This window comes from Dipodomys ordii, unplaced genomic scaffold (assembly GCF_000151885.1).
Source record: "Dipodomys ordii isolate 6190 unplaced genomic scaffold, Dord_2.0 Scaffold9, whole genome shotgun sequence".
In the NCBI taxonomy this organism is placed as follows: Eukaryota; Metazoa; Chordata; class Mammalia; order Rodentia; family Heteromyidae; genus Dipodomys; species Dipodomys ordii.
In genome coordinates, this window is record NW_012267225.1 from 3,903,745 (window position 1) to 3,923,749 (window position 20,005).

Below are 20,005 nucleotides of genomic sequence, written 5' to 3' on the forward strand. Positions count from 1 at the left end.
AAGGAAAATTATAAAAATGGAGTGAGGCAGGAAGAAATTAAAGGCATTGGAGAAAAGTAATCACTAATAACAACTTAAATATGACTTACTTAAAAGTATGTACTCCCTCCCTGCATGTGGTGGGTATGGGTTGCTTGTCAGGAGGAATGCAATAAAACAAGAAAACCATCCTGTTCTGAAGGCTGACATTTTGGCCTGGGATCAACACTGACTCTCAGCTCATGAACAGCTTGTGACGTCATAGATGAGGAGAGGCACTCACTGGGATAACACCTTTGGTGAAACTGTGTGAAAGGGAAACCCAGTCTTGGACCACAACTCAAAATCCCTACTGAGTTGGGGTGGAGTGGACAGCGGAAGAAAAAACAAAAAGCATGAGAAAGGAAAATAGGCTCAAGGTACTTTTTTGGTTTTTTTAGTTTTTGTTTTTCCTTACAGAACTTTTGAATTCTTAGTCATCTGATTGACAGCATCACACAGAGCCTGGCTAAGTTTTTGTGACGTATGCACAATTAAATTATCAATTACTTTAGAAATTATGTTCTCACAAGGACTTCAGTATTATGTTCTCACGTCCACCGAACTTGGATTTGTCTTAGAGGTTTCCAAATGACCATTCGCAAAGCATCTAAGTAGAGAAGAACCAGGAGTAGGGCCCTGAGGTTAAGGGTAAGAGGAAGCAGGTCTTTAGAAAAGAAACACCCAGGATCCCACAATTAGGGCGACAGGGATCTCACACATCTAGGGACAAAGCCTGGCCCGGGGCCTTTCAGAGCTTTTTACCTTCCCAAAGAGACTGCATGCACCTCCCACTCTCACACCTGGTTGGGAGAGCAATATTCCTTTCAGAAGCTCTGCTTAGATCAGCTGACAACTCTGACAAGTCACCTTCCACAGGAGCACTGCCCTCTTCACCTGTGGAGCTGTATAGACTCCCAAGCATGGAAACCCAGGAAAACCTAGAAATGTTGTCCTTACAGCTGGGGGTAAGATTGCTGTCCCGTTCCATCAGAGGTCACTCAGATGAGTGCAATTTAATAGAATGAATACCAGGAAGCTGATCCATGTACTGTCAGAGCGAAATGGGGCTTAAGGGGACGAGGGGATTCAGAGAGAGAGAGAGAGGGACATTGGGCTAATACACATATAACACTCGATGAACCTAAGTGACAATGTAATGTGGCAACTGGAGGTGATGAGTGGGACTGGGAAAGAGGGGGATGATGGTAGAAGGGCTGATGTTGACAGGTTGAGTTGGAACTGCTCTGTACAACTACTTAAAGATATATGTTTTAAATTAGACACTGGCACCCAACAGATGGATACCATAGCAGTCCACTGCTGGGGACCTCAGTATTATGGCTCCATCTGGGCTTCCGTACTCCTCCTTTGCTTCCCCAATTGCAAGTTTCAAATGGAAAGCAGAGGCCAGATATGCGGTGAAAGAGACTTGAGTAGCAGGAGCTCTTCTCCCCACAGAAGATGCCATTCTTGTTCATGACACTGTTCCAACAGATATCGACAAAAATAGATATTTTCTATTTAGTAAAACGTGCTACTTTGACAACCTCAGTCCTTATGAGCTCAATTGCATAGTGTGAAAATCTGTATGAGGAAGTGTGAGCTGTCTGAGTAACACTTCATCCCTGCACAGTGATGCCTTTTGGTTCTGATTTGTGCCATTCATTGAAACCCATAACATACATGGAGGTGTTCCAGGGTGTGTTCATGGGCTCGAACTTTTGTCACTGTTAGAATCTGAACACTTGGTTGACATGAAGCTCTTTTTCAGAACAGATCAGTTAGATCCTCCAATCACATTTGGTTCAGCATTCTAATAAGTTTAGGAATGTGAGTCTCTGATATTGAACCCTAAATGCAACACATGAACTAGCAAGCATAGAATCTCCCTCTAGATCTTGGTTTAATTAAATTAACCAGCTTCCTCAAAGGGAAATTCATATGCAGGACAATTTTAGTATCTTATGGGGAGTTAGCAATTTACCTGAAGTCTCCAAGAGGAAAAAAATCAAGTGGCAGGGCTTTGACTGAAATCATAGTCACACTAATAATCTGTCCAACTTCATTTTCCCAACTCCTGAGAACATAACGCAAAATATGCTGTACAATCATGTGAATATAAGAGGGGATTCAAGTTAACACTTTCAATATGCAGATGATTAGAATTTAATGTCTAAACATGTCAAAGGTGAGGGGGATGAACAAGGTTGGGCCCACAACTGGAGATATGGCTCAACTGCTAGAATGTCATTGAGAAAATAAAGTCAAGTAAGCACGAGTTCCTGAGATCAAACCCCAGTTGGTACAAAAGCAATGTCCTATAAATCATAATTGAAGTATATTATATATATGAATGAAAGTAGAACAATGAATCACATTAAAATAGAAGAAGAGGAAGAAGAAGAAGAGGAGGAGGAGGAGGAGGAAGAGGAGGAGGAAGAGGAGGAGGAGGAGGAGAAGGAGGAGGGAGGGCAAATGAGGATGATGAGGAAAAAATGAAATTATAATGATTGATCTTCATCTTATGGAGCTGTTATAAAAGTTAAAGAAGATTGGAAAAGAATTAAAGGAGTCTTACTATGCATTATTAAAGTGTGTATGCTTTAATTAATGTGCAATAACAATAGAAGAAAAAATAAAGGATCAAAAGAAATCATTCACACTTGGAAATGTGTCTCAGTTTTTAAATTGTCCTTAACTAGAGATGAACAATGCATGTGAAAATCTGCCATTGAATTTTTACAAAGCTGTCAAGTGATGTGTCATCCTTTTTAAAATAAATAAGAACAATTTACTTTCAGTGATTCTTGTTTCTTCTACATTTATCAAAGAATGCTGTTTCTAGAGCCTATTACTAAGGATTAAATTGGAGTGTAGTCCTTCTAATCTACTCATTCCCAAAAGATACACAAAATCAGATTCTACCACTGATTGCTTATTTTCCATTAAAACCTTTCACCTGTAGACAAAAATTATGATTTAAGAATAGAAGTGTATTGCAAATAAGGGAAACCATGGGACCTATGTTTCTTTGGGCTTGGCTTACTTCACTTAATATAATTTTTCTAAGTCTTTCCATCTCCTAACAAATGGGGCAATGTCATTCTTTCTGATGGAGGCATAGAATTCCATTGTGTATATATACCACATTTTCTTGATCCATTCATCTACTGAGGGGCATCTGGGTTGGTTCCATATCTTAACTATGGTAAATAATGCTGCAATAAACATTGTTGTGCTGGTAGCTTTAGTGTGGTCTTGGTTGTAAACATTTGGGTAAATGCCCAAAAGTGGGATTGCTGGATCATAGGGGAGCTCTATGTGGAGTCTTTTGAGGAACCTCCATACTGCTTTCCAAAGTGGTTGAACAAGTTTACATTCCCACCAACAATGAAGTAAGTTTCCCTTCTGTCCACATCCTCTCCAGCATCTGTTGTTGTTAGAGTTCTTGATTTTTGCCATTCTAACTGGGGTGAGGTGGTATCTCAATGTTGTTTTGATTTGCATTTCTTTTATGGTTAGGGAGATTGAGCATTTCTTCATGTGTCTATTGGCCATCCTTCTTTCTTCTTCAGAGAAGTTTCTCTTTAAGTCTTTAGCCCACTTATTTATTGGGCAGTTGTTTCTTTGAGGATTTGCAATATCTAGTATATGTATGAATCAAGCAGAAAAGGTCAGATAATGTGATGTTAGGAAAATGAACCCTTAGATATATATATTTAAATGTTTTTTTCTTTCATGCATTTGTTTCTAACACATTTATAAGATTATTTCTTTGTTGTTTTGTATGTCCCTCCCCCACAGTATAACCCCTGCTTTCACTATATTTTATGTTGGTATAATTTGTGGAGAAGGGGAAAAACAAGTCATTTAAGGACACAGGTGGACCCGTTGTAACAATGAGAAGTACAAGTTGTCATGTCGAAAACGAACTTTACAACTTTGGTGCTGGGGGGGGGAGAGGGGGGAGAATTGGGTGGGAGGGCGGGGGGGGAGGCTGGGAAGGGATGTGAAGGGTAAACAAAGGAGGAGGCTGCAATGCTTGATAAGAAATGTATTCATTATCTTGCCCATGTAATTGTAACCCCTCTGTACAGTATGTTCACAATAAAAATAAAAATAAAAAAGAATAGAAGTGTATAGTACAAAGGCACATAACTGAAATGAATTTTAAAAACATATAGCTTATTTCTTGGAATCAATGTTTAGAATATCTCCTTGTAAACAAATATTGATTGCTCAAAAATTGCAATGGGAATATTTTTTTTAAGGAATAGCAATCTGGATACATTTGAGTTACACATCAATTTGACCAAGTAAACTTGGTTTTATTTAAAGTTGTGAAAATATGGGTTTGAAGATTTGTTTTCCTCCTTTAAGCAGAAATCTTAAAGGAGAAAAGAAAAAACTATTTAACAACACTGAATTTATTGAATGGAGGAGCTCAGTACATTGAAATAAACAAGAATTCCACAGGATTTGGATACGAGTTAAATAAAACATTTCATTGTCTGGCCAAATATTTGTAGCTTGGAACACAGTATAGACCTAGGGTTAGGGTTTTAAATAAATAACTTGTTATCTAAATCTCTGTAGCCTGCAAAATTATGTTTGGAATTTCCCAAGAACAGGCAACAGGCTTTCCTAAAAGAATCTGGAAGCAGATCTGTTCTAGTCTGATTCACTGGAAAGTCAGCTTCACCAAGTTATTTCTCCCCCGACTAGCACCAGACAAACCAAATATAGCACTCTGCTTCAGACCACCAGAAATCAGCAAATAAGGCTTCCTGAACAAGCCAAACACCTCTCACAAGTGTTGATTAATCAATCTCAGTGAGTTGTGTGAGATGCTGATAGCTGTTACCACTTCAACTTTGATTATGGATACCGAACTTTCTAATAGTCGTCTTTCAATGTCTGATACTGACTTACAGCTTCTTCCCAAGACAATGTATCCCCTCCCACATTCCTAATGCTACTGCTTCCAGCAAGCAGCAGCTTCTAATCTCTGGGGTAGACCTGAGACCTTTCCTTGGAAATAATTTACTTTGCCATCCCAAGTATGACACGTATTTAAGGGTAGGTTTTGACAGTTCAGGGAAACACATAGGAGGGCTTCAGTAAGCATTCATTAAGCAAATACTTAATTACTTAATCTTCAGTGTGAGAAAATCAGCAAAATGAAGAATATCTGTAAGGCTATTCTCCTTTTCTGTGGTAGTAGACAGACTGAAGCACTCATTTTAAGATAAAAAATAGACTGCCTGACTTTTGAAACTTGGTAGAATAGTGTTGCTTGAATTTTTCTTTTAATTGAAGTTTTACAGAACAACACAAACCAGGTGCTCATGTCTTATACCTGACATCCTAGCTACTCAGGAGGCTGAGGTCTGAGGATTGCAGTTTGAAGCTAACTCGAGCAGGAAGGCTTAGGAGACTCTTTTCTCCAATTAACTACCAAAAGCTGCAAGTGAGGCTGTGGCTCAAGTAACAGAGTCTTGAGTGAAGATGCCCAGGGGCAGTGCCTAGACTCTGAGTTCAAGCCCCAGGTATTGTATATACATTTATCTAAATTAGGGAAGGGAAGAGGAACAGCAAAATGGCAACACAAAGGACAAAGGGGGAACCTATGTAACAGCCATACTCACAGGACAATGTGTCAATATCTGTACAACTTGTGGGGGGATTAAGGGACAGGGAAATGGGAGAAAAATGAGGGAGGGGTAGCAAATTCCATAAGACATATACTCACTACCTTACTTATGTAACTGTAACCCCTCTGTACATCACCTTGACAATAAAATTGAAAAATAAATAAAGGAACATTTTCTGTTCAGCAGACACCTCAAAGTACATGTGGAGGCATGTGTAGTCTCTACTACTACTACTACTACTACTACTAAATAAAGGTTTCCTGATCATGTTCTATCTTGATGCATTGGGTAATGCCATACAACATATATTATTACTCAATGTAGTCAGTGCTTTAGTACCCAGCTCAATAACTCTTTAGCCTTCTGTGTAGGAAAAGCAAATGAAAAAAAAATTACCTAGTTCGTGTGTATTTAATGCATTAGTTTGGAAAGTGCTATGGTAACCTTTCTCTCAACCCATCTCTATTGGAATCTTGTGAGCTTAGGGGAGTTGTTTGTCCCAGTCACCCAGCAAACAGCCTGCTAAGCATGTCACATCCTACTCTGAAACAAGCACCAATGGCATAGAGCTAGCAAAAGTTTCAAAGACAAAAATTGTCATAGATGAAGATTTCTGTTTTACATCCATGGTAAGAGTTAACATTTTCTTGTACAAATGATTGACAATGAGCTGCTAGGGTGCTAAGACAATAATGGTTTGTGTGTGTGCTCAGTACACCTCAGTGAATACATGTTCCCTGGTGCTGTAAGTTGATGAATCTTCAGAATATGAAATGGAAAGCTCAATTGTAAGTTTCAGATCGACTCTTTGAGGGCCAAAGGGACATAGGTAAGCTTGCTATTTTGCACTGAAGATATTGGCAATTGGAGCTTAGAACCATAACTAATTTCCATCAAACCTCATATGGTTTGCTTACCAATAGATGGGCCAGATCAGCATGCTCTTTGTTTGTACAATCCTAGCAACTGTTTATGCAATCCTTGTCATTTCTTCCACTTACAAAGGAGGATGTGCTGTCAGGAGGATCCAGAGGGAAGTCCCATGGACAGACAGGCTGACTCCTGGGAATCTGAGCCAATCCATCTACAGACATGGTATTTAAAACACTTGCACAGCAGTCCTTCTGTCCACAGCCTTCTTGCTCCTTCCCCCAGTGTCATTTTCTGGAAACTACCTCATCCTTCCACCTCCTGATCTATCCACACACCTCAGGCACTCGACAGATCCCTGCAAACATGTAATGAGCCTTTAATCTATGAGCAGAGAGGATCTTTAGGACTCCAGTCCCGAACTTTCCTCACCCATGAAGAGGTTAACAAAGGCCCCCGGATGCCAGTGGCTAGGCAGACAAGGTGTTTTCCTCTACCAACAAGTATCTGTGGGCTCCAAGCTCTTCCATCAGCGTCTAGACTGCCTTGGGGCAGAAGTGTGATAAATAAGTTGATTTGTTGGCTACCAACCACCAGCCATATCAGCTGCAGATGAGATCCAAATATTGTAAATGCAGGGAACCCTGCCAAGAAGATCTCAGCAATGATCTGAAGCAAATTAACAGACAAATTCCTAAGGAATTCACTGTTTCCATATCTTCATTTTGGGTGAGTGTCTTGTAAATTCTTTCTGGATCTTTCTGGAGACATTTCTACCATAGTATTCTCTGCTTCATGAAGCAAATGTCTACTTTAACACGAGTTTATGGGGAATGACAGATACTGAATAGAATATGTGAAAATAAATAAATGTGGCTGTACTTATAACTACTAGCATCTGCTCCTAAGGAACTGAAACTAAGCTGTAGAATTACTCTAATATCAGGAATTCAGAGTGAGTACAGGGAAAATCCATTGGTCATTATCCAATTAAAAAATGTGAACTACATAGCACAGTCAGTAGCTGTGCAAAATAAAACTGGTTAGGATTATAACTCCCAATGCATGGATACTTCACCTGAAAGAACTTGTGTAGCCACACATAAATACTAGAGCAGCCATATACATGAAAATATAGCATATGGCCAGCCTGCCCAAACTTGATATCTTCAAATAACTATGAATGTTTTTTTAAAGAAATAGCAGGTACAAAAAATGAATATTCACCTTCTATGTTACTATACAACATAACTTTACTAATTGGGTGCTATGTAAAGTATCTAGATAGTTAAATACATCCATTGGGTATTACATGGGCAGCTGTGGTATTCCTATGAAGCCAATGACCTCCATTAGTTCTATTAAACAATTCTGCCTTCTCTATCAAGGTTTCCTGTTGTTCTTCCTTCCTGTATTTAACTCTTACTCCCAACAGCCATCACCTTGCCTGTCTGCTAGCTATTTTTGCATGTCATTTGTGACCTAAAGGCTTGTGCCACATTCAGAGTAAGCCAACTCCATGTTAGAATCTAGACAGACTCCTGAAAGTGAATGATCAGTTGAGCTGTTTTCCATAACTGCCTCAACATCTGTTCTTTCCTGTCACAGTACCTATGATATAGCTTGGGTGGATCAATCTAGGAAGATCATCAAGTGACCTACTCACTTCATGAACTGAATTCCAGAAACGATGAAAAGCTCAAGCATGAAAAATTAACAATATTTTAATAATCAAGGTCTAAATCGCGCCAGCTTGTGTTTGCCTATTGGCTAAGAACGATGTTAATATTTGAGTAAAATTAATTAAATGGGAAAAAGACTGTAGAACCAATACACATAAACACAGATCATTGGAAACAAAATACCCCAAGCCAGATGGGAGCTGAGCAAGTGTTTTTGCATTTCTTCCTTTCTGTCATAGGTGAAACTATCAGGGCAGAAGGAAATAGTTTCTGATTAATGACAAAGTTCATGGAAGTTTTCCCACCCTACCTAACACAAATATAGGTTGTACCTATAGATAAGACATTCAGGTGAACTTTTTGTAAGCAAAAGGAACAGAGACCATTAAAGCTTGTAAGTCAAAGTCCTTGTATTTCTTGCTAATTAATTTGAAAATAAACATAGATAGCCTTGTCTGACTTTACAGAAGCAAAATGGCCAACTGTGGGAAGGAAAAAAAAAAGCTTCTCTCAATGTATTTTATTGGTTGGAGGTTCAGGTTAACTCTCCTAGACCATCCCTGCAGAAGCTGTTCTGAAAGATTTCTCTTCAAAAATAGCCACAAGATTTCCTTCTTCTTTTAGACTTTGCTTTAATTACCCACTGCTAACAGCCTGTTAAAACCCAGCCAAGTGACTGACATATTTGCAAAAATGATTATATTTCTCAACCTCGTGGGAGGCTCTGACTGAGAAAACAGTGTGGCAGTTTTTGAAAGAAAGCTTGAAAGAATGTCTCAGACCTCTGTGTGGAACCTGCCACCACCCCACCCCACCCCTACTCCCACCCCCCGGGATCCACAGTGTCCCTGCTAGGAAGTGCAATTTCCTGTCTGCATCCTCAGCCCTCCTTCTGCAGACACAGGACCACACGTGGCGCACACATCAGACACCTTCAGTGCTGGGGAAGCCTCCTACCTTTTGACCTCATTATGATGTTTCTGTCCTGAATCTGAGTGATTTCACCTCTGATTGACGTATTCTAGCTTGCATGTTCTTCGTCTGGTTCATCCTGACGTCTCTTATGTGGTATTTCTTGAAAATAAGCATCTTTAGAATTCCTGCCTTTCCTGTCCCATGTCCAGGGAGAGCAGCCTGAGTTTGCCCAACCTCTGCATGGCTTGTTAACACATTGCAAAGTGTGTCCTATTTTTGTTTGGATGTTGCCCCTTATGACAGAGTAGAGGAGGTGAGCCACGTGGAGAAGCCACTGTAGCTGCCTGGTATACAGGATGAAGTTCTGTACAATGATCGAGCCAGCTGTGTCCAGGACTGTGTAAAATGAGGACTTAGTGTATGAACTGAGGACTAGGCAACTGATTTGAGAAAAGAACTTGTTCAATATTCCTTCAACATAGACTACTTAGATCTAATTAGGGCTAAATCACTGCAGAGGCATTACAAAAAGATGAACTAGAAGTGCTGCCTTGTACTCATCTATCATGCAATGGTGGTAGACAGCCATTTAAACAATTATGTATACAGCCAGGCACTGGTGGGTCACACCTGTAATCCTAGCTACTCAGATGGCTGAGATCTGAGGGTCATGGTTCAAAGACAGCCCAGGCAGAAAAGTCCCTGTAAGACTCTTATCTACCATCAACTACTCAAAATCCAGAAATAGTGCTATGGCTCAAAGTGATAGAGTACTAGCCTTCATCAAAAGAGCTCAGGGACAGAGCCCAGACCCTGAGTCCAAGCTCTATGACCAACAACAAAAAAAGTGTACAAATAAGTTGAGAATCAAGACAGTACATACAGTAAGAATGGAATGTACTGGAGAAATTTTAAATCACTGGCATTCTTTCCATGTAAGGCCACGTGACTGTTCCACTCAAAATAGAGGTACTGTTTAAGAATATTCATGATTTGGTGGTATAACTCATTTACATAGTCTTAATAATTCTTTGTGTTGTCTTCTATTGGACAGATCACTTAAACTCTTTGGTCTCTATTAGTCTCTTTGAATAAGGATGTTAAAACTGATGAGCTTTAAATTCCCTTCAACCATCGTGATTCTAAGATTCTGAAGTATTCTGGGCAATAATAATAGAAATCAAAGTCATTGTCCCCCATCTAATTACGGTGCAATTAGGAAGCAGATGATGTGCGGGTAATAATGGGCCTCTGATGAGGTCCCTACCTGCTGATCTGCTGGCCTATAGGACTTGCTCCCACAAATGGGTTTTGAGTTATATTAGCACAGTGATTGGGAGACATTATTATTCTGTCCCCTACTGTCTGCTAAGTGACACTCAATTAATCACGTGAAATGCTGACTCAGATTGCCAAAGTCTTCATTCAGAAGAAATACGTCCATTCTAGTCAGACCCCATGAATTTCTAATCAATTGCATGTGCTGGCATTTCCTGTTAGAATGGCACATATAGGAACTCAGAGATTTTAGTTTGCTTATTAAAGACACACACACACACACACACACACACACACACACACACACACTCATTCAGTGTCTATATATTTATATACATTGATTTCCCAATGGTACTTTTGGAAAACAAAGATGTAGTAGGAATCCATCTGAAACCTAACTGTCAAAAGAAAGAAAACAATTACTTAAAATATTAGGGTATAGACCGGGTGCCTGGGGCCTACACCTGTAATCTTAGCTTCTCAGTAAGCTGAGATCTGAAGATCACGGTTCAAAGCCAGCCCAAGCAAGAAAGTCTGTGAGACTCTTATTTCCAATTATCTCCCAGAAAACCAGAAGTAGCTCTGAGGTTCAAGTAGCTCTGGTAAAGCACTAGGCTTCAGTGAATAAAGCTCAGGGACAGCACCCAGGCAGGTCCTAAGTTTAAACCCCATCACTGACAAAAATAAATATTAGGGTATATACAATATTAATAGTTTTGAAGTATACTACAGATTGAGATTATTTTTCAGAAATCCTAAAATAAAACAGGAAGTTCACACAAATAACTTTGTATAATGACCATACATATCCCTTCGTGAACTCCCATGGTAGGACAGTTCTGTTGGTCAGTAAATCATTGGCTTGCTTATTAGAAACAGTGTTTGCTGTGTCCTCTGGTCAAGGTTTTGTGATAGGAAATTCCATCTTGGAGCAAACTTTCAGAAAGAGTCCTCCTGTCTTGGCAGCTGCTGAAGCCAGAGAAGTAAAAATTTCTTCCCACTGTGTAACATGAGCTATTCACCAGCTGCATGCTGGGTTGGATATTTCCAGCCATGGATTTTGAGACTTCTGAAATGGCATGGCATTGTAAGATGGAGGAAAACTTTCCCAGGACCACTTTTATAATGACAATCTTTCCTTACTTCTTGCAATTGATGCTCCAAAGTGTAGTTTATTCTCTTGTGGTAATAATCAATAATTCTTATCCCACATTTAATAAGAAGTCCTATATGGACCTATGAAGAGGCCCACCTGAAGTAGAGTTTTACTGAGAAAAACAAGATATGTTTTAATTTTTTTTCTAGTTAAGACCAACTATTTTGAGAGATATTTTTGCATGATCATTAGCTAATAATTTTGAAGTTTTTTCCCTCCTGGAAAAAACCTTTAATTTGTTCTAAGCCTATAGAACTCAGCCATTGTTACTTTTCTATCCTACAATGATAAAAATACCCTAACCGGCTGCTGGTGGCTCACACCTGTCATCCTAGCTACTCAGGAGGCTGAGATCTGAGGATAACGGTTCAAATCCAGCCTGGGCAGGAAAGTCTGTGAGACTCTTATCTCCAATAAACTACTCAGAAAAAGCCAGGAGTGGTGCTATGCCTCAGGTAGTAAAGCGCTAGCTTTGAGGACAGAGGCTCAGGGACAGTGCCCAGGCCCTGAGTTCAAACCCCAGGACCAGCAAAAAAAAAAAAAAGGAAAGACGAATACCCTATCTCAGGGTATCTGTGCGTTTTCCTTCCCAAGGCTTGTATTCTAAAACAACAGGTTAGGAAACTCATTGCTTTCTTTCCATGGAGAATACAGCCTCAGTTTAAAAAATGATAACTTTTTGTATTCCCTGGCTGGAAGAAAAAAAAATCTCATTAAATAAGAAACGTCCAGAGCCACCTTGTAAATGTCAAGATCAATCACTTTTTACCACCTCTTAGGTACTAAAAATTCATAGGACCCTGTGTGACTTGATCCCTTAAACTGCAGTTTTCCCTTACTGGTAAGACAGTATACCCTCGATCAATGTATGTTATGTCTAGCCACAATGTACAACTTATTTTTCTTTTCCTTCAAGTGCACAATTCAGATTTTTGATTAATAAAATGATGATGTATCTTCAGTTCTGGTTGAAATCCTAGTCTAGGTTCTGGTTTATTTTCCTAAATTGGGGTTGTTTGTGCTCACTTAGATAAATGACAGAAAGACAGGCACAAATCACATTTAAGAGAGAGCAAACACATGGAATAGCTGTTCCCAACATGCACCCAAAAGTGAGGGAATTTTAATAGGCCATATAACTTCAAAGCAGAAAAAAATCACTGGGTCAGGCATTTGGATATTTATCCAACTCAAAAGCCCCTCAGTGTTTATGCTTTGTGGTAATAGTGCCTTATTTTCACTGAATTTTTGAAATGATATGAATATTCTCAATATATGTATTGTTATCCAGCCCTACACTGGCTAAAACTGAATGGTAGGCAAGTTAGCAAGATTAATGATTTTCTAATATTTATAATTCTTCCATCAGAAACAATTTAAAATAAGTTCAAGTACAGAATTACTTGAATAAATGATCAACCTCTTCAGGCTTGCACGTTTCTCTAAAGTTGTCCAATATTTTCATGTCTTCATTTCTACTGTTAATCCAATCACTCACAGAATGGAGGGAATAGAAATCTGCAATATAATGTTCAGGGACTCTCCCCCACCACACTTTTAACTAACTCATTCTTCCCCTCCCTCCCTCCCTCCTTCCCTCCCTCCCTCCCTCCCTTCCTTCCTCCCTTCCTTCCTTCCTTCTTTCTTTCCTTCCTTCCTTCCTTCCCTCCCTCCCTCTTTTCCTCTCTTCTTTCCCTTTTTCTCCCTCTCCTTCACTCCTTCCTTTTTTCTTTTTTCTCTTTTCTCTTTCCTTCCTTCCTTCCTTTCTCTCTCCCTTTTCTCTCTTTCTTTCTCTCTCTTTCCTTCCTTCCTTCCTTCCTTTCTCTCTCTCTCTTTCTTTCTCTCTCTTTCTTTCTCTCTTTCTTTCTTTCTCTCTCTATTTCTTTCTTTCTCTCTCTATTTCTTTCTTTCTTTCTTTCTTTCTTTCTCTCTTTCTCTCTTTCTTTCTTATCTCTTTCTTTCTCTTCTTTATGTAGCTGAGGTTGCCCTGAGACTCACAATCCTCCTGTCTTACCCACCAATGGCTGGGGTTAAAGATTTGTACTACAACACTCCTAGCAACTTATCTGGTCCTTGTCAAATATGGATTTGCAAGTGTACAAATTAAATCTCTAGTCTCACACTCAGTCTCAGCAATTCTGAGTTCATCTGCACATAGTTCAGACCTCTCAGCATCTTAGACTACAAAGAACGAAAGCCATTCACTGTCTGTGTTATCTTTCTCCTCTAAGCCAATCCCTTCTTTTTATTGCTGGCTTCTATCCTCTACCTTTGGATTTTGTTGCAGCCTTTCTCTCAGCTATTGTTCCTCAGTGCTTTTTCCCACATGTTGTTTTGTGAACCCTCCTTTCAGTTATAACTTGTAACTTAACCAATTTGTGGAACTTATGGAGTTCTTAACTTTAATTGAATCCCAAGTTAAAAAGATTTTCATGTAAAAATATACTTCAAAATATTGCATTATTTTATTTATCAAGAAATTTGGGTTCAGAGAGGACTTCTGTATTCTTTTTTAACTGCATGTTCATTTCTCTCGTTTCGAAGATTCTGGGATGAGAGTTTCTATATAGCTGAAGAAGCAGATGAGGGTTCTGAGAGTTTGACCCAAGATCTCTTTCCTAGTATTTTTATGAAGAATGCTTTCCCATTCCTTCATTGAACTAAAAAGAAAAACAACACCATCAACTACTTCTAAAAATATGTTCATTTTCTTTTCTTAATTCCTATCTTTTTGGTTCTGCAGGAAGTAAAATGGGGCAGATATGTATAGATATCCAGACCAATGAATTATAATTTCACTATCTTCTATATATACACACACACATATATATAATTAAATATATATGCAATATGTATGTGTACATGTCAGCATAGATTGCAGGGCCCAACTGCACATTGAAGTAGATTCTTCTCTTACCTTCACCAAGCTAATACAAGGAGCATCTAATTCCCCAGTCTGACAACTAAGAATTACATTATACATCCATGAGAATAAGATCTCTGGTTGATCAAAAACTTCTGAATATATTTATATATTAATATATAGAAAGTAGTTTATGAATACATATAGTATAGCATAGTATATGCATATATATACAGTTTCATCCTAAAACAAAACTAATTTTGTTTCTTTCCATCACTAATGTCACTAGTAGAGAGAATGACAATAAAACAGATATAAAAATTGTTCTTTGATTACCCAAGTCAAATAACCTAACATTTTGACCTGTCTCTCACAATCCCAGAACCCATATTTGATTCCTATTTCAATAAAATAAAAGAATAATCCCAAATATTTTCTTCTAAAAGAAAAAAGGAGATATTGTTTAACATTGTAGCTTCCCATTTCCCTTTCAAGCTATTCTTGGGCCTTCGTTGAATAAATATGACTGCCGTGTGACTCGGTTGGCACACGGGTCCATGAGGGCCTTGGGATCAGATTAGAAAACAGCACTGAAGTCAAGAGACTTGTGATTCATTTCGAAAATATGGTCAGAAACTTGCATGGTTCTTGAGTCATGGACTTAGCCGAGTTGGAGATATGCACTGTTGAAGAAGTAGAGATCTGTATGCTGTGGCTCAGAAAATGAGAAGCCCTTTCATGAAAGGTGAGCCCGACCAATGGCAGGTAATTCTTTTCAATATTTGGTTCTGTGCATGTCTGTCTCCTTGTTAGGCTTCTCAGTGTCTGAGAGCTCAGTGGCTCCCTGAGTAGATTCTGCCACATAAAGGAAGGCTCATTCAAGCAAATAATCTTAGTGAAAATTCTTTCTCCTTCATGTCTATAGAGGAAGGCTCCAATTCCAGACTTTGACATGAAGGGTCTCACAGTTTAATTGGCTTTTAGATTCAACCTCATCAAATTCCGTCAAGTAATGTTTTATTCCAACTTTATAAATAAACACTGTTTAAGGAACTATGATGTTCAAAGCTGGTGAATAAGATTGATATCCTAGAGTTTTTTTTAATGAACATTAAACAACCAAACAGAACAACCTAAGAGATTCACCAAAGTCCCATTGGGTTCAAAATCTCTGGAAAATACCATCACCAGAAGTAAAGTGGAAACATAACCACTCCAAGTTTATTCTAAAAACAGGCAAGGTACAAATAACAAGATAAAGTTCAAGTAGATAAATGGTCCATTTCTTAACATGGGGAGAAAGGTCATCCTTCCTGTCAGACTAAACCAAAGGCCCTGAATGTACAGAATTCTAGCTGGACCTGAAAAACAAGGAAACTGCTATGTTTAGAGCAAAGTGAACCTGGACATTAAGACCCAGAGTACACAGAGGAAACATCTGAAATATTGACACCACTTTGTTTTTCATCTGATGAATGCTAGACTTGCAAAAACTCAGATAGGCTGACATTACATATATAATGTGTGTATACACATATATATGCATATATTGCCAGCATACATGTGTGTGTGTATATATAAACATGTGTATACTTGAATATACAAAATAAGTATATTCTAGATAAGCCACACATCCCTCTTAATCCATACTTCATTTTACTACACGGGAGAGACATATTCTGAAAAATATTCCCATGTGAAGACAAATAAACATGTTTTTGTGGTGTCCAGGGGTAGGCCACATAAGCTTTGGGCATTTGGCTCTAGATTGGGTCCTGGAGAACTGAGCCTTTTCCAAAGAGCAACTCTCACTCAACTCAAGATTTTGTAGTTATGAACAAAGATTCAGTGTCTACCTTTCCTATTTTTGTAGGATCAGCCATGACTGGAACTTTCAAGTGCTTAATCATTGATTTTTTTTTTTAATTAGCAATTCCAGAAGAAAATTGTACAAGAATCTGACCTCCAGGCATTGGGAGACTCTAGCTTCTCTTCCATAGGAAACAGATAAGAGTCAAGGCAGACAGAGGCTGTAACTAGCCTCCAGTTACCTGACTAGAAGCAGCATGGAGATGCATGTTCTTCCATTCCAAGCACAAACCTATGCCATCACATGTCTCACTGCAATTTCTTAACTGTGACCAGACTATAGACATAGAGAATTCTTCTCCTCCATTTGCCATTGTTTCATTCCATTTAGGTTGCTTTAACAGAATGCCATTGCCTGACTTACAAACAACAGACCTCTATTTCTTACATCGCTGAAGGCTGGATTCAAGACCCAGACACTAGCAGATGTGTGCTTGATGAAAGCCCACTTTTTGGAAAATGGCCCAACTTAGTGAAAGGGATACAGGATTTTTCACCTGGATCCCTTCTGTACAGATTCTCATCCCAGTCATGAGGGTACCACTGTCTTAACCTATCCACCTTATGAAGTCATCATCTATACTCTCTTTGGGAGGGTTGGGTTACAATGTGAGAATTATAGGGATGCATAGACATTCAGACTGTATCAGCCAGAAAGCCTTATCTGTATACATTCCATGACTTTTCCAAAAAGTACAGAAATATGCTGCTCCAAGAAGCCCATCCTGACTAACCTCATGTACTTCAAATTTTAAATATATATGTCATTCATGCTCAACTACTTTGTCTTTTTATTTTATTTCAGTTCTTTAGTTTATATACCTACAACACCCATTTCTAAGCATATACATATTCCTGTGTCCTCAGTAAAGGCTCTCTTCTGTTTCATCTAAAACAAGGCTGTGTGTGTGTGTGTGTGTGTGTGTGTGTGTGTGTGTATGTGTGTGTGTGTTTGGTCACACACTGAGTGGATATGAAAAGTGCTATAAAAACAGACAGACAATTGCACTAGCTGACATCCTGTCACCTTGAAATAGCAAAAGCAGGAATTATCTTCTAAAAAAGATGAATATTGTGAAAGTATTATATACCATAAAAATGAAAATTTCACTCTCAGTGTAACTCTCATAGAAAACACACTGTTTTCTCTAGGTTAAGGTCAAAATGCCTGCAACAGAAATGGCTCATGATTTGTGCCACTGGCTGATGAAATTAATTGCACCAACCCATCCAGATATGTAGAAGCTGCAGCATTTCTAGCAAAGCTCTAGAGTGCTCTAGATGTCTTGGTGATAAGATGCACCTTACAAATTATTTTTTAAAAGTGTAGAATTAGCTTGTGTCTTAGTTCTGATGATGATAAGATCGTGGTTTCAAGACCTTCCTGCCACTCCAAGTATGTATGATTTTGAAAGATAAGGTCTTGGAAAGATAAGATGTTCCTGAAGGGAACATTTTAGTGGTTAAGTCTTTAGCATGTGACATGGGTTTAGTTTTCCCCACAGATTATAACATCATTCTGACTGGACTTGAGAAGAAACTCCTGCTTGAGGAGTTTCTCACACAAGTGAGCTGAGCGACTGTCAACACTAGACCAGTGATCAAAAAACATGGATCCCAACCCATTCACTTCCATCAGCAAATGATGTGTTATTAGCAAATCATTGAATCTCTTTATGTCTTCCCTGGCTAGTGGAGTTCATTACATTTGCCCTGTATATCTCATGTTGCTGCTCTAGGAAGAAGCTGTCAAAGAAATGGAATAGAATATAAATTGATTTAGTTAAATCCTACTTTGGTTTCATATACTACAAGGAAATAATTAATACATTTATAGACAAGGAAACAAACTTCTCAAGGAAGAAAGAAGTGTTTACGTACATCAATGACTGAGATAAGACAATGGTAATAGTCGTTTTCAATGAATTAAAACCTTGATTCACTCACTCAAGAAATACCTGTATGCTCACTTTGGGTCAGACATGGAGAAACATAAAACCTTAAGATATGTCTTTATACAGGAAATAAATAAAATATAGCTGATAATGAGTGTCTCTAATATTTCATCACATTGAGGAAGTCATTCATTTTTAACCTATAATGTTATTTTATGGGACATACAGATCTCTGTGTGGTCCATTGTTTTGTTTTTTTTGGGGGGTCCGGTCGTGGGGCCTGAACTCTGGGCCTGGGCCCTGTCCCTCAGGTCTTCAGATCAAGGCTAGCGCTTTACCACTTGAGCCACAGTGCCACTTCCGGCTTTTTTCTTTTTGCTTATGTGGTGCTGAGGAATCGAACCCAGGGCCTCAGGCATGCAAGGCAAGCACTCTATCACTGAGCCACCTTCCCAGCCCTGTGTGGTCCATTGTTAATTCATCTTTATTGAAACTTGCCAAAATTTACAGGGATTTGTGTGTGTGTGTGTGTGTGTGTGTGTGTGTGTGTGTGTGTGTGTATGTGAACTCTGGGCCTGGGCACTGTCCCTCAGCTCTTCAGCTAAAGGCTAGTGCTCTAACATTTTAGCCACAGCATCACTTCCGGTTTTCTGGTGTCTCACAGTCTTTCCTGCCTGGGCTGGATTTGAACTGTGTGCCTCAGATATCAGCCTCCTGAATAGCTAGGATTACAGGCATGAGCCTGGTTACATAGGATTTATTTATTTATTTATTTATTCATTTATTTTTACTGACTGACGTTGTCTGTTTATATGACTGCCACTACTGAAAGTTGGGGTGTTGATTTTACTGAAGTATTTGTTCTAAAAGAATTGGAGTATTAGGAAGCATGAGAACATAAATTCCATGTGTTGGGCTGGGTTGGTCTCTAGCCTTTCTCTACGAGTTCTAATTGGGGTACCAGGCCTGCACTATTCATTTGCTCGTGCAACTGTATGTCCAGTCATTTTTCCTCATCATCCCCCCAACTACAAGAAAGGTTCTATCAGATTATCAATATCTGCTAAATGCCCATATTTTGGTATATTCAGCTCTGGAGGCAAAGAACAAGGTAAGCTGGTGGAGGTGGAAGGAAATGAATCTGGGCCTGAGAAAGGAACATATCAGCCCAGCTCTATCTACCTGATATGATCCAGACAGGAGTAAGTAGTCCCCTCTAAACCACCCTGATGATTCTCATGTGGCTCCATACTTTCCCTGGAGGCAGAGAGCAATGGAACCATGACTGATTCTGAGAGTCACATCTATGGTGTAAATGCAGTTCTTCCCAGTCACATCTCCACACTGCTGGATGGAGACAAAATGTTTCCTCTGCTGGGGAAATCAAGGAGAAGCCTCTTTACTACAAAGTCTTAGCTTTGTAACAGCAAGGGACTTTGATCCTATCTCCAGGACAGGTTATTACCATTACTACTTCAGTGAGTCATTTATAACATAATACAAATAGACTAAAGTGCAGATACTTGAAACCATTCTTGTTTATGAGGCCTGTCTTTTGGGAACTGTTCTTTGCAAACAGAAATACATTCTCTAGTCTATCTAAAAGAATTTAGCAATGACCACAGGCAGGATTTTAATACTGTAAAAACATAATCCAGAATGACAGTGAAATGTCAAACCAGACAAACACACACACACACACACATACACACATACACACACATGCTCACACACACACACACACACACACACACACCAAAAAAGGACAGGAAAAGAAAAAGGTTGAATTTTATGAAAACATC